Genomic DNA, 11628 nt, shown 5'->3' with positions numbered 1-11628 from the left:
TGAGTGACTAACACTTTCACTTTTGCTTCAAGTTAGTTTCTTGGTTTTGATTACTGTACCATGGCTATGTAAAATGTTAACATTTGGGGAAGTGGGGTGAATGGTGTACAGGAATTCTTGCATTATTTTGTAACTATCTGTCAAGTCTGAAATTATTGAGTCTGAAAGGTTAGTAGGAAAAAATTACTAATATGAAAACATTACCTTAACACTATTATAGAATATTTGAAACATACAGAAAAATACAGAGGATAAAAATAACCTCTGTGTAGGTGATTCAAGGGTGTGCTGTGTGTGTGTGGGGGGGGGTGGGCAACACACAAATGAGCGGTTCCCGAAGGAGTTGAGCATTGTGGTCATACTGTTTTTCTACATGCACAGTTAGCTCCTGGTGGTTTGAATCAGATCACTATCTTTCCGGCAGTGAAAGTGTTAGTCTCTCAGGCGTGTTTGACTCTTTGCGACCCCACGGACCACAGCCTGCCAGGCTCCTCTGTTCATGGAATTCTCCAGGCAAGAATACTGGAACGTGTAGCCATTCGCTTCTCCAGGGAATCTTCCTGACCCAGGAATCAAACCCGGGTCTCCTGCATTCCCTGAGGCACCAGGGAAACTTTTTGACGGTCTCTACTTCAGGATACTTTAGCAGAAAATGATGAGACGACAGTATTTGATAATGATGTGGCACCTTATGCCTTAAGTCTTACTTAGTAATTCTCTTGGGAAATATTTTTATTCAGTCCTCATCTTTTATTGCGCCTGTGTGCTCAGTTGCTGAGTAGTATCTGATTCTTAGTGACGCTATGGACTGTAGCCCCATGACTGTAGCCCGGCTCCTCTGTCCATGGGGTTCTCCAGGGATATAATCATTAGTGGCTAAATCTAAAACATACACATGAAAATGGCCTCCGTAACTTAATGTTTCATTGACTTTTAGCTTAAAATTTTTAAAATTTATTTATTTTTGGCTGTGCTAGGTCGTTGTTTCTGGGTGGACTTTGCTCTAGTTGGCTGCGAGCAGGGGCTACTCTCTAGTTGTGGAGCGTGGGCTTGTTGCTGTGGCTTCTCTCGTTGGGGAGCCTGGGCTCTCTGGCGCTTGGGCTTCGGTGGTGTGGCTCCTGACTCCAGAGCGCAGGCTCAAGCGTTGCGGTGCACGGGCTTCGTTGCTCCGTGGCGTGTGGGCTCCTCCTGGATCAGGGATCAAATCTGTGACTCCTGCATTGGCAGGTGGATTCTTTGCCAGTGAGCTACCAGGGAAGCCCTGACCTTTAACTTAAAAAAAATAAACTTTTAGAAGTTTTAGATTTACAGAGAAAATTGCAAAGAAAGTACAAAGAGTTCCCACATACCTTGCAGCCAATTTCCCTTATTATTAACCCTTTACATTGGTATGGTAAATTTGTTGCAAGAAATGAATCAGTATTGATATATATGTTATTAACTGAAGCCCATATTTTATCTCCTTAATCTTTACCTCATGTCCCTTTTCTGTTTCAGAATCCTCTCTAGGCTATCACAGTAAATTTAGTTTTCATGTCTACCTAAACTGCTCTGGGCTGTGACTATTCCTTAGATGATTTTTGTAACTTTTTGATGACCTTGACAGTTCTGAGGAGTACTGATCAGGTATTTTGTAGGATGTTCCTCCTTTGGGAGTCATCTGATATTTTTCTCATAATTAGATTGGAGTCCTGCATTTTTTAAGGAACAGGCACAGAGGTAAAGTGACATTTTCATCACATCATATAAAAAGCACACACCATCAACATGACCTGTCACTATTGTGGTTGATAATGGTCACCTGGCTGAGGTAGTGTTTGTCATATTTCCCTGTTATAAATTTACTCTTATCTCCTCTCTTTCTATTCTGTGCTCTTTGAAGTGAAGTCACTGTGTGAAGCCCACATTTAAGGAGCTGGGAGTTTGGCTCCACCACCATGAGAGCAGAGTACCTACAAGTACTATTTAGAATTTTTCTGCATGGGAGATTTGTCTCTTCTCGCCTGCTTATTTCTTTCAACCATTTATATGTCAGTATGAATTCATGAATGCTTATGTATTTTATACTTTGGATTTTTTTAAATCTTTTTATTTTGTTTTGGGGTGTAGCTGATTAATGATGTGATAGTTTCAGGTGAATAGCGAAGGGACTTGTTCTTCATGTATGTGTATACCTTCTCCCCCAAACTCCTCTCCCACCCAGATTGCCACGTAACATTGAGCAGAGTTCCATGTGCTATACAGTACCCCCTGTTGGTTATCCATTTTAAGTATAGCAGTGTGTACACGTCCATTCTAAACTCCCTAACTATCCCTTCTCCCCATCCTTCCTCTGGCAACTGTAAGTTCGTTCTAAGTCTGTATCTGTTTTGTAAGTAAATTCATTTTGGATTATTTCTTTTTAGATTCCATATATAATGGCTATCATATGATATTTCTCTTTCTCTGTCTGATTTACTTCACTCAGTATGCCAATCTCTAGGTCCATCTATGTTGCTACAAATGTTATTATTTCATTCTTTTTAATGGCTGAGTAATATTCCATTATACACACACACACACAGACACACACACACATATATATACACAGCACAACTTCTTTGGGTTTTAATCCAAAACTTCTGTATTTTGTTGCTAAGACTGTCCCAGCCTTGGTCATTGGGAGCACTTTCAGTTGGCAAGACTGAAATTTGAGAGGTGGGTTGGGCAGGATGTGGATGTGGGGATATACACAGAGATGTGTTAACTGAAATGGGTGCCACAGAAAGATCGCTGGTAAGTAATTTAAAAGGTTACTACCTTAATGTCAAAACCAAAGATTAATATGTATTAAAATTGCAAAATTGCACTTAAGTTGGGATAAACACTGCAGAGAAAGGTATATACTGCAGTAGGCTGTTTTGTATCTCAGATTCTTAGGGAAACAATCACCTGTTTCTCAATGAAGCACATGAATACACCTTGCTTCCCTTTGCTGCTCCTCTTGTTTTGCACGCACTAGACTGTGCCTGGCTCTCTACTGTGCCCATGAGGTACCTGGTCCTCAGTAGGTGTCCAGATGCAGAAAGATGCTTCCTGCAGCATTGCTAATAGTAGTAAAAATGGGAAACAATATGAATGTCTAAAAAGGGCATGGTTAACAAACCTTGTTTTAACAAAACAAGGGCGTATTTACTTGATGGAATGTCAGACAGCATTTCTAAATGATGGTTGTAAAGACTATGTTTTCACCTCAAAAAAGCATTTGGATTTTCTAGAAAATTGACCTCTCCCACATCCTTTATTAAGAAGCTGCTGAGGGATGTGTTTCTTCAGAAAAAGAAAAACAAACAAACAAACTAAAAAAGACAAACAGAATTGGAAAGACCCTCAGGATTCCAGATACTGGAGTTAAGAGTTACAGGCTTTCATCAACTATACTTACTAAGCTTGAAGAATTTAAAAAAAAACACACAAAAACAAAAGGAAGCCATGGGATACTGGAATCAATAGCAGAGAGAGGAGAGTCAATATCAGAGAGAGGTGAAGGGAGTCCACAGGGAAGTTCCTATGGATGGTAGGATGAAGGAGGTTCCTATGGATGGTAGGATGAAGGAAGTTCCTATGGATGGTAGGATGAAGGAAGTTCCTAGGATGGTAGGCATTTTACAGATAGAGAAGGCAGCCACAATATGCTGACAACAAAATTTCAAGATCCCTGCTGTCTTACGACCATCTCTGTGACTTCTGAGACGGTAGAATTACAAGACAGAAACAACCTAAAGTCTTAAGTTTTTGCTGGAGGTGTCAAGGAGAGTTCCCTGGAGTGCGTGGATGATAATGTAAAGAAGGTATAAATGTGTATGAGGTGTGTATGCATGTGTTTTAAGCTAATGAAGTTATGAGATCTGTCTGTAGCTGCTACAATATAGCAATACTATAAGGGCTTCTAAATATTCATAATATTCTATTTCTTAAACAGGGAATGGGGACATAGGTGTTAATTTATTGTTACTCTTTAACTGCATAAATTTTATATACTTTTGTGTACATATGATATATTTCACAATAAACAGTCACCTTCTGTACATTATGCCCACATTAAATTGAAAGTTAATTAATCCTGTTAATTGAATAAGATGTAGGATTAGAAATTGGAACAGTGTTTTGGGAAAGTTTTCACAATATATCTCAACAATCTAAATATTATCCTTTGATTTAGTAGTCCTACTTCTAAGAGTTGAACCTATGGAAATAATCCTAGATATTAAAAAAGCATGCAGAAAGATGCTCATTGCAGTATTATTAACTGGTTTGTTAAAGTAGCATATGTCCACCAACGGACTCTCAAGCAGCTTTTCCAAATGATGGTTGTAAGGACTATGTTTAATTTCAAAAATGCATATGGTAGACTAGATAAAAATAGGGAATACAAAATTTTGTCTACTGTATAGCTATGTGAAAAGAAATGTGAAACAAAAAGCTTTGTCCCGCATTTGCCAAGTTCATCCTATCCCTAAGTGTTCTTTAGACCATTACTTTGAAAAAGAGCAATAATTTAGACATAATGTATAATAGAAATGTATAAATACAAAAACAGAAAACATGTTTGAATTACAGATGATATCCTTTTCTTGATTTAGATTAGTTTTAAACATTGAAACACACTTGTAATAAATATGACAATTCAGAAATACAGTTGGAAGAATTGTACACATTTATGGGTGAAGAGGGAAGATTGAAAAGGCAGGGCTATGAATGGGATGGGGACAAGATTCCTTTTGGCTCAGTGGCTGGAACTGTGACAGAGAGCAGAAATCATAGTTGTCAAATGAACGCGAGATGACCCCTAAAATTTCTCCCATTGTGTCTACGACCTTGCATTTCATCATCTAAAAAGAAAGTACAAGATGTTCTATTGTTACAATGTTAATTTCTTCTCAAGGCTTTCCAGTCATCAAAGCTTTGTCAGAAAGACAGAAGACTCATGGATAAAATGTCAGTTCCTAAGAAGGTGGACAAACATACCTTCCCTACTCTCCTTTTCTCTTCCCTCTGAAAAGAACAAACTGCCTTACCTCCAGAGTAAGTTCAGTCCTTCTCTGTTGTTGCTCTCTCAATTAAGCCACCACGTTTTAAAGTAGTAAGAGATTCTACCACTTCTCAAAGGTCCTTAATTGCCTTACAACTATTTCTCTTTGGAGGCTTGCCAGGGTGATGGAATCTCAGATCACAGACACAGATAAAATGGACAAAGAAAGAAAGACACAAGGAGGAGGTAAAAATGTCCATAATGAACTCACATATCTTGAGAAAACCTCTAATCTAATGAGGATGGATTTTGTTGAGAAGATTGTACATGAACAATTAATTATTCATGGCAGAGACATCATTAGGATTTCATTTTGTTTAAAGGTCTTTAAGTGACTTAGGCAATTGGTTTAAGCTGGAGAAGAATTTCAAGAAAGAGACAAGGGAAAGCTTATCATTATATTGACCTTTTGAAATATTTTCATGATAGTTATGACTTGGCACATTAATTACACTCCAACTAAAAACCTCCAATGCTTTGCCTGGGCAAGAGTTTCCACAGGGCTGGATCATGGACCAGTATGGTCAGATGGAAGCAGATTGACAGAAATTTCTGAAAGGATTAAGAGGTTTATTTCAGAATTCTACAATAATTCAATTTGGCATTTTGGTTACTCCAGGAGTGTAAAAGGAGTCTCATTGAAATGACAACAGAATTTATAGAACCTGTGACACTTGCGCTCAATGATCCTTTTCTCAGGGACCTAGGGGAGGGGAGCACCTGCATTTGTAGTAAATGTAAAGTAAGGTAAAAAATAAACCCCAGAGAGCTGGAGTACTACAGGCTCTATTGCCTGCGTATCTTAAAGGGCAACCACCAAAAATTGGTGTCAGGTTGACATTTCAATGTGGGGCTTATTCTAAATGTAGCTAAACAGTAAATTTATAGAGAGGCATTGGATACAGGATCAGTTTCAATGGACAATGAAGAAATGTAAGCTGAATTAACTTAGAAGTTTGTGTCTATCTTTGTATCCCAAGTACCCAGGACAGTGGCTGGCACATAGTAAGTGCCCAGGAGGTATTAGCTGTTGAGGAATTTTAAGGTTGAAAGAGTATATCAGGGCATGTCTATGCGGACACCAAGTAGGCGCTGAAGTTATGGAGTGAAGTTGGTAAAAGGGAGAACTTCTTCCCTGTTTGAGAACCAAATAGCCCTGTAACACCGTTAGGGTACCGAGTGTTAGAGTTAGCACGCTGGGCCTGAGCGTGGCGTGGTAGAGAGGAGAGAGCTGCAGATACGGAGCAGGAAGCTTCAGGGTTGAGGTTTCAGCTGCGTTCTGGGCCAGGGGCAGTAGTGGTGGCAGCAGCAGCCACCATATGCAGAGATCTACATGTTGCAGTGAGATGGAGAGTCAATAAACAAAAGCGTAACAAATAAGTAAATTATAGACCGTGGTAGAAGGTGACGAGTGCTACAAAAGCTTTTTAAATGGGACCATGGTGATGGACAGGGAGGCCTGGAGGGCTGCGATTCATGGGGTTGCAAAGAGTGGGACACGACTGAGCGACTGAACTGAACTGAACTGATGCCTAATACGGCTTCATTTACAAACATCTACTTCTGAAGCCTGTCTCATGAAAAACAAGATATTCCTTTAACTTGATAATTCCCAGTAACATATTTTTATAACCACTGCTCAACAGATGACGGTATCAAGCCAACATTTCCATAGTTTTTATACAATGGCAGCTTTAATTCTTCAGCAGCAAAGTTTCCCCAGCAGCTCCCCTATTTTAATATCATAAGTAACTACATGTGTATGTGTTTATCTATCTCAGCCTCTCCGTACTTCCGTGTTATGTAGAGTGGTGAGATGGCATGTTGTTTTCTTAGCTTGACACATACCACAGCCAGAATTCCATGACACGGTTTACACATTTTACAGCTGAATGTTTAGGCCTTGAGAACAGGCCTTCCTTTCTTAAAATCAAATACTTTGCTTTCAATACTGCTTCCTTGACGTGGTACAAGAAGAAGTCTTGCCCTTGACTTTAGCTTTGAGTGAGAAATGCAAGCGCTGGGATGAGGCAGAGGACTGAAGCCAAAAGAAATGTTTCTTCTGTTAACTTAGCTTGTGGTCAGACTTAAGAGAATATATTTTTTTCATACCAACCGGACACACATTTGCAGGTAGGGAAAAGGAGACTAATGTCTGCGATTGAGTCTTGAGGTGGTTCCACCATGCCCTGCTTTCTTTTAGCTTATTAGTAACTTGTGGTTCTTGCCTCTTAAGTCCTAAGAATTTCAGTATTCAGGTACCAAGTTATCATTTACAATAAAAATGTGGGCTTTGTTTGCTTGATCCTTTTTTGGGAAAAACAATTTGCCAAGGTGCTTTTCTTCCTTTAGTCTATACAGTCTTTCCCACCCTCCACATTTTAGCCTAAAGTTAGCTGTAGTTCTTTGTTTTCTTCACTCATTTGAATCTAGGAAGCATACTGGTCAGAAGGCTGAACACTAAAGCTCTTTTCTCTGAGTTACAGTGAAATAAACTAGAGGTTTCATGCATCACTCTGATGGTATTCTGTTTCCTTCATCACTGTAATCCCATTATTGCAGCAAAAAAAAGATGTTGCTACCTGGATGGAAGGGGGATCAGTACAGTACAAATTCTTGGAAATGTGTGGGCGGTGTGCATAAAGATGCAGGTTTCCATCTCCTTTACCTTTGTTTTGTACACACTACAAATAAGTAATCTGCAAAGAAGTTGGGGATGAGGTAGGGGAGGCGACCCAAAGCTTTAAAAGCTGCCTCTACATTAGGATTACTATTACTATTTGGCATAAGGCCAAAGTTTCATCTTCTAACCACTGAAAGTCTTCAGTTTGTGGGAATAAAATGAAAATAATTCAAAACAATGACGTAGCTTACATTTCTTCTCTGAAAAATGAGAAAAGTGAGACATTATCTGAGAAAAATGATGTCAACCAAACCTGTACTTTTAAGCTAGTCTGACTTGCCGGTGAAGGCAACTGGCAAATAGTCACTGTGGGTACTTTCAATGCGCTTGCTTTTTTGATGCTAAATTCTAGTTCCATCTCTATTATACTTGGCTTCTGCCATTGGTTGGTCTCACAGCATCAGCCCTACTTTTGCTGGACGAACTTTATGTTTGAACTTCGTTTCTCCAGCTTTGACTCTCAGATGGTCTAGGAACTCGTCTGATTTGTTTCTCCTCCTGATTGCTTCAAGTATATCAACCTAGGGTCTGAGCATCAGAGGTCTACTTGGGCTCAGGTCAGGCCACCATAACTGCCTGAATATTTGGGTTTCAAACAGTAAGAACAATGCCGATCCCATCCACCATGATTATGGTCGTCATGAAGGTACTTTATATGTGCTGCACAGTCTTGTTCCTTATCTGCAGTCTGAGACCACAGTCTCTAGCCTTCCTCTGAAGTTTGAGGACTCATTTATAGATTGGAAGGGTCATGATTTGCTTAGGAAGGAGATCAAAATTTTCATATTCCATGTGATAGACACAGTAATGGTAATACAAAAATGTTTACATTAGAATCTCTAGAGCCTCTATGTTATGTTACCTGGCAAGAGGTAATTAAGGTCATAGAAAGAATTAAGCTGCTAAATCAAGTGATCTTAAAATCAGGATGTTATTTTGGATTATAGAGGTAGGCCTATGCAACTACAAGTGTCCTTTAAAGAGGAAGGGGCTTCTCAGGTGATGCTAGTGCCAAAGAATCTGCCTGCCAATGCAGGAGATGCAAGAGACCTGGATGTGATCTCTGGGTTGGGAAGACCCCCTGGAGAAGGAGATGACAACCCACTACAGTATCCTTGCCTGGAAAATTCCATGGACAGAGGAGCCTGGCAGGTTACAGTCTATGGGATCGCAAAGAGTCAGATACGATTGAGTGACTGAGTGCGCGCGCGCGCACACACACACACACACACACACACACACACACACACAGTAGAAGAGGGAGGCAGATGAGCAGGTCAGAATTAGAGATTTGAAGATGATATGCTATTGGATTTGAAGATAGAGGAAAAAGCTGTGAGCCAAGAAACACAGAAGCTAGAAAAGGCAAGGAACTGGATTCTCTCCTAGAGTCTCCTGAAGGAACATAGTCCTGCTGACACCTTGATTTTAGCCCAATAAGACCTATTTCTGAATTATGACCTCCAGAACTGTTAAGGTAATAAATTTGTGTTGTTGGTGGCAAACTGTTACAGCAACAATAGGGAACAAATATAACACTCAACAACAAAAAACCCCTTTCTATTCCATGATAAATTTTTATAACCTAAAGAATATCCTTCTTGAACATTAAAGATTAAACTGCTACTTAAAATGCCTGGACTACTGTAAATAGAGCTTTTTTTGTGCACATCCTTAAATAAGAAACTTAAATATGAAAGTGTTTGCTCAAAGGATATGGACATTTCAGAGACAAATTTCCTGATAAAATGCACAATATCTCCATAAATATACAGAGTGCCCTTTCTGTGAGCTCTTGCCAATAACTATGAATTTTATTTTTTAATCTTTGCCAATTGTTAGATGAAAAACTGTTCTTCATGTATACAATAAATATTCCTTGAGTAGTCACTTTGTGCCAAGTACTGTACTGTACAATGTGCTATTTTAACATCAAAATGTTTAGTTGCTTGTTGAGATTAAACATCTTTTCATAAACTCAATATTACACACACACACACACACACACACACACATATATATAAATATATATGTGTAGTTCCTGTTTGTAAAACTCGCTCTGGCTGTGGTGAGACAAATGGACAGTGGGAGGGAACTCAGGGCAGGAACCGAGCCCCAGAGATCCCTCCACAGGCTGTGGCAATAATGCAAGTGGTGGCTGAGGAAGGCCGGGCTGCCTGTGTGCAGTGCAGAGGATGAGAAGTGGTCGGATTTGAGGTGTTCCGCGAGTTAGAGCTCAGAGGGCCTGCTGATGGATGGCAATGGGGGCTGTGAGGGAATGCAGAAAATCAGAGTCACAGTGAGATAAAGGCCACCATGTGTAAATGCCTTCCAGCACATGTCTGCTGCTGCTCCTAAGTCGCTTCATCAGTCGTGTCCGACTCTGTGTGACCCCAGAGACGGCAGCCCACCAGACTCTGCCGTCCCTGGGATTCTCCAGGCAAGAACACTGGAGTGGGTTGCCATTTCCTTCTCCAATGCATGAAAGTGAAAAGTGAAAGTGAAGTCGCTCAGTCGTGTCCGACTCTTCGCGACACCATGGACTGCAGCCTACCAGGCTCCTCTGTCCATGGGATTTTCCAGGTAAGAGTACTGGAGTGGGGTGCCATTGCCTTCTCCAAGCACATGTCTAGTGAGCAATAATTGTTATTTCCGCTTGTAATTTCTTCTGTTTTCCCTGGACATTTGATCATATTTGCATCAAAGGACTCAAAATGGTTCTTGGTATTAGTTAATGTTGCCCACAGCTCCCAAAGACCATGTCTGTAGTGGAATGAATTTGCCTGTGTTACTACAACAAAGGAGCCCACACCAGGAAGTAACTCAGAATTTACACTTGTGTCAGGTGATTTTATGGAGTGTTTAAAGAAGCAGGGGACTTCTCTGGATTGGATGCTGTCAGGAAGTCATATCAAATCCGTGCTTAGATAGCAATAAGTTTTACCTGGGAGATGAGAAATGGAGTGGAACTACAGGTATAATTAGCAAAAAGGCAGTGGTCATTCATGTTGGCTGAAAGAGGGAGACATTTGATTATTTGCATGTTTCAGCATCCTTGCTTTTGTACTCACACATAATTTCAGAGGAGTCTCACTTTTGGCTCGCTCTATCATGGACAGGGAGGCCTGGCATGCTGCAATTCATGGGGTCGCAAAGAGTCGGACACGACTGAGCGACTGAACTGAACTGAACTGATCATGGTCCCAGAGTGACCGCATCTAACGTTGGTGTTCTGTGAAACTGTATTTTTAGCAGAACATCAGGGTTGTGCCAGTAGTGACAGCTGATGGCTTTCAGAGGTTTTTTTCCCTCTAATTCTCAATTTTGGTCAAGGGCAGATGAAGTTAGGTCACAGGACATTAATCTGTGATGTTGAGATTCTCACCATTACTGATATTCTGCTTGTCAAGAGGTTGTCCAGAGAATATCATTTGCTCTTAGACAAGTCAGTACTTCTTGCTCCTTTGATTGTGGGGTGCATTGTTGAATGATCTGACATGATAGTGATGGTGCATGACACAATGGTTGTCTCTGTATGGGATGTCCCAGTCAAGTGGGATATAGGCAATTATGAAAGAAAAACTAGGCTTTATAAGAAGCTGGCAGGTGACTAAATGCAGGCCAGGAAAACATGTCCTGAAGTCCAGGTGGGTCTGCTCTAGGGATCCAGGTCTTGTCCCATTGTTTTAGTCTAATCACAGACTCCTCCATTTCTCCAGTTGTACTTATGTTGGAAAAGTAAGGAGTATTTACTATAGTATTAATTCCCTCTTAGCTAGTGATCTTAATTAATTCCTTGGGGCCTTTTGAGTAAAGATAGTGTGTAGATAAATGTAATACTGTAAGGAGCACAGATTCTATTGAATAATCAGTC

The sequence above is a fragment of the Odocoileus virginianus genome, chromosome 1 (assembly GCF_023699985.2).
Source record: "Odocoileus virginianus isolate 20LAN1187 ecotype Illinois chromosome 1, Ovbor_1.2, whole genome shotgun sequence".
In the NCBI taxonomy this organism is placed as follows: Eukaryota; Metazoa; Chordata; class Mammalia; order Artiodactyla; family Cervidae; genus Odocoileus; species Odocoileus virginianus.
This window is presented reverse-complemented; position numbering follows the sequence as displayed.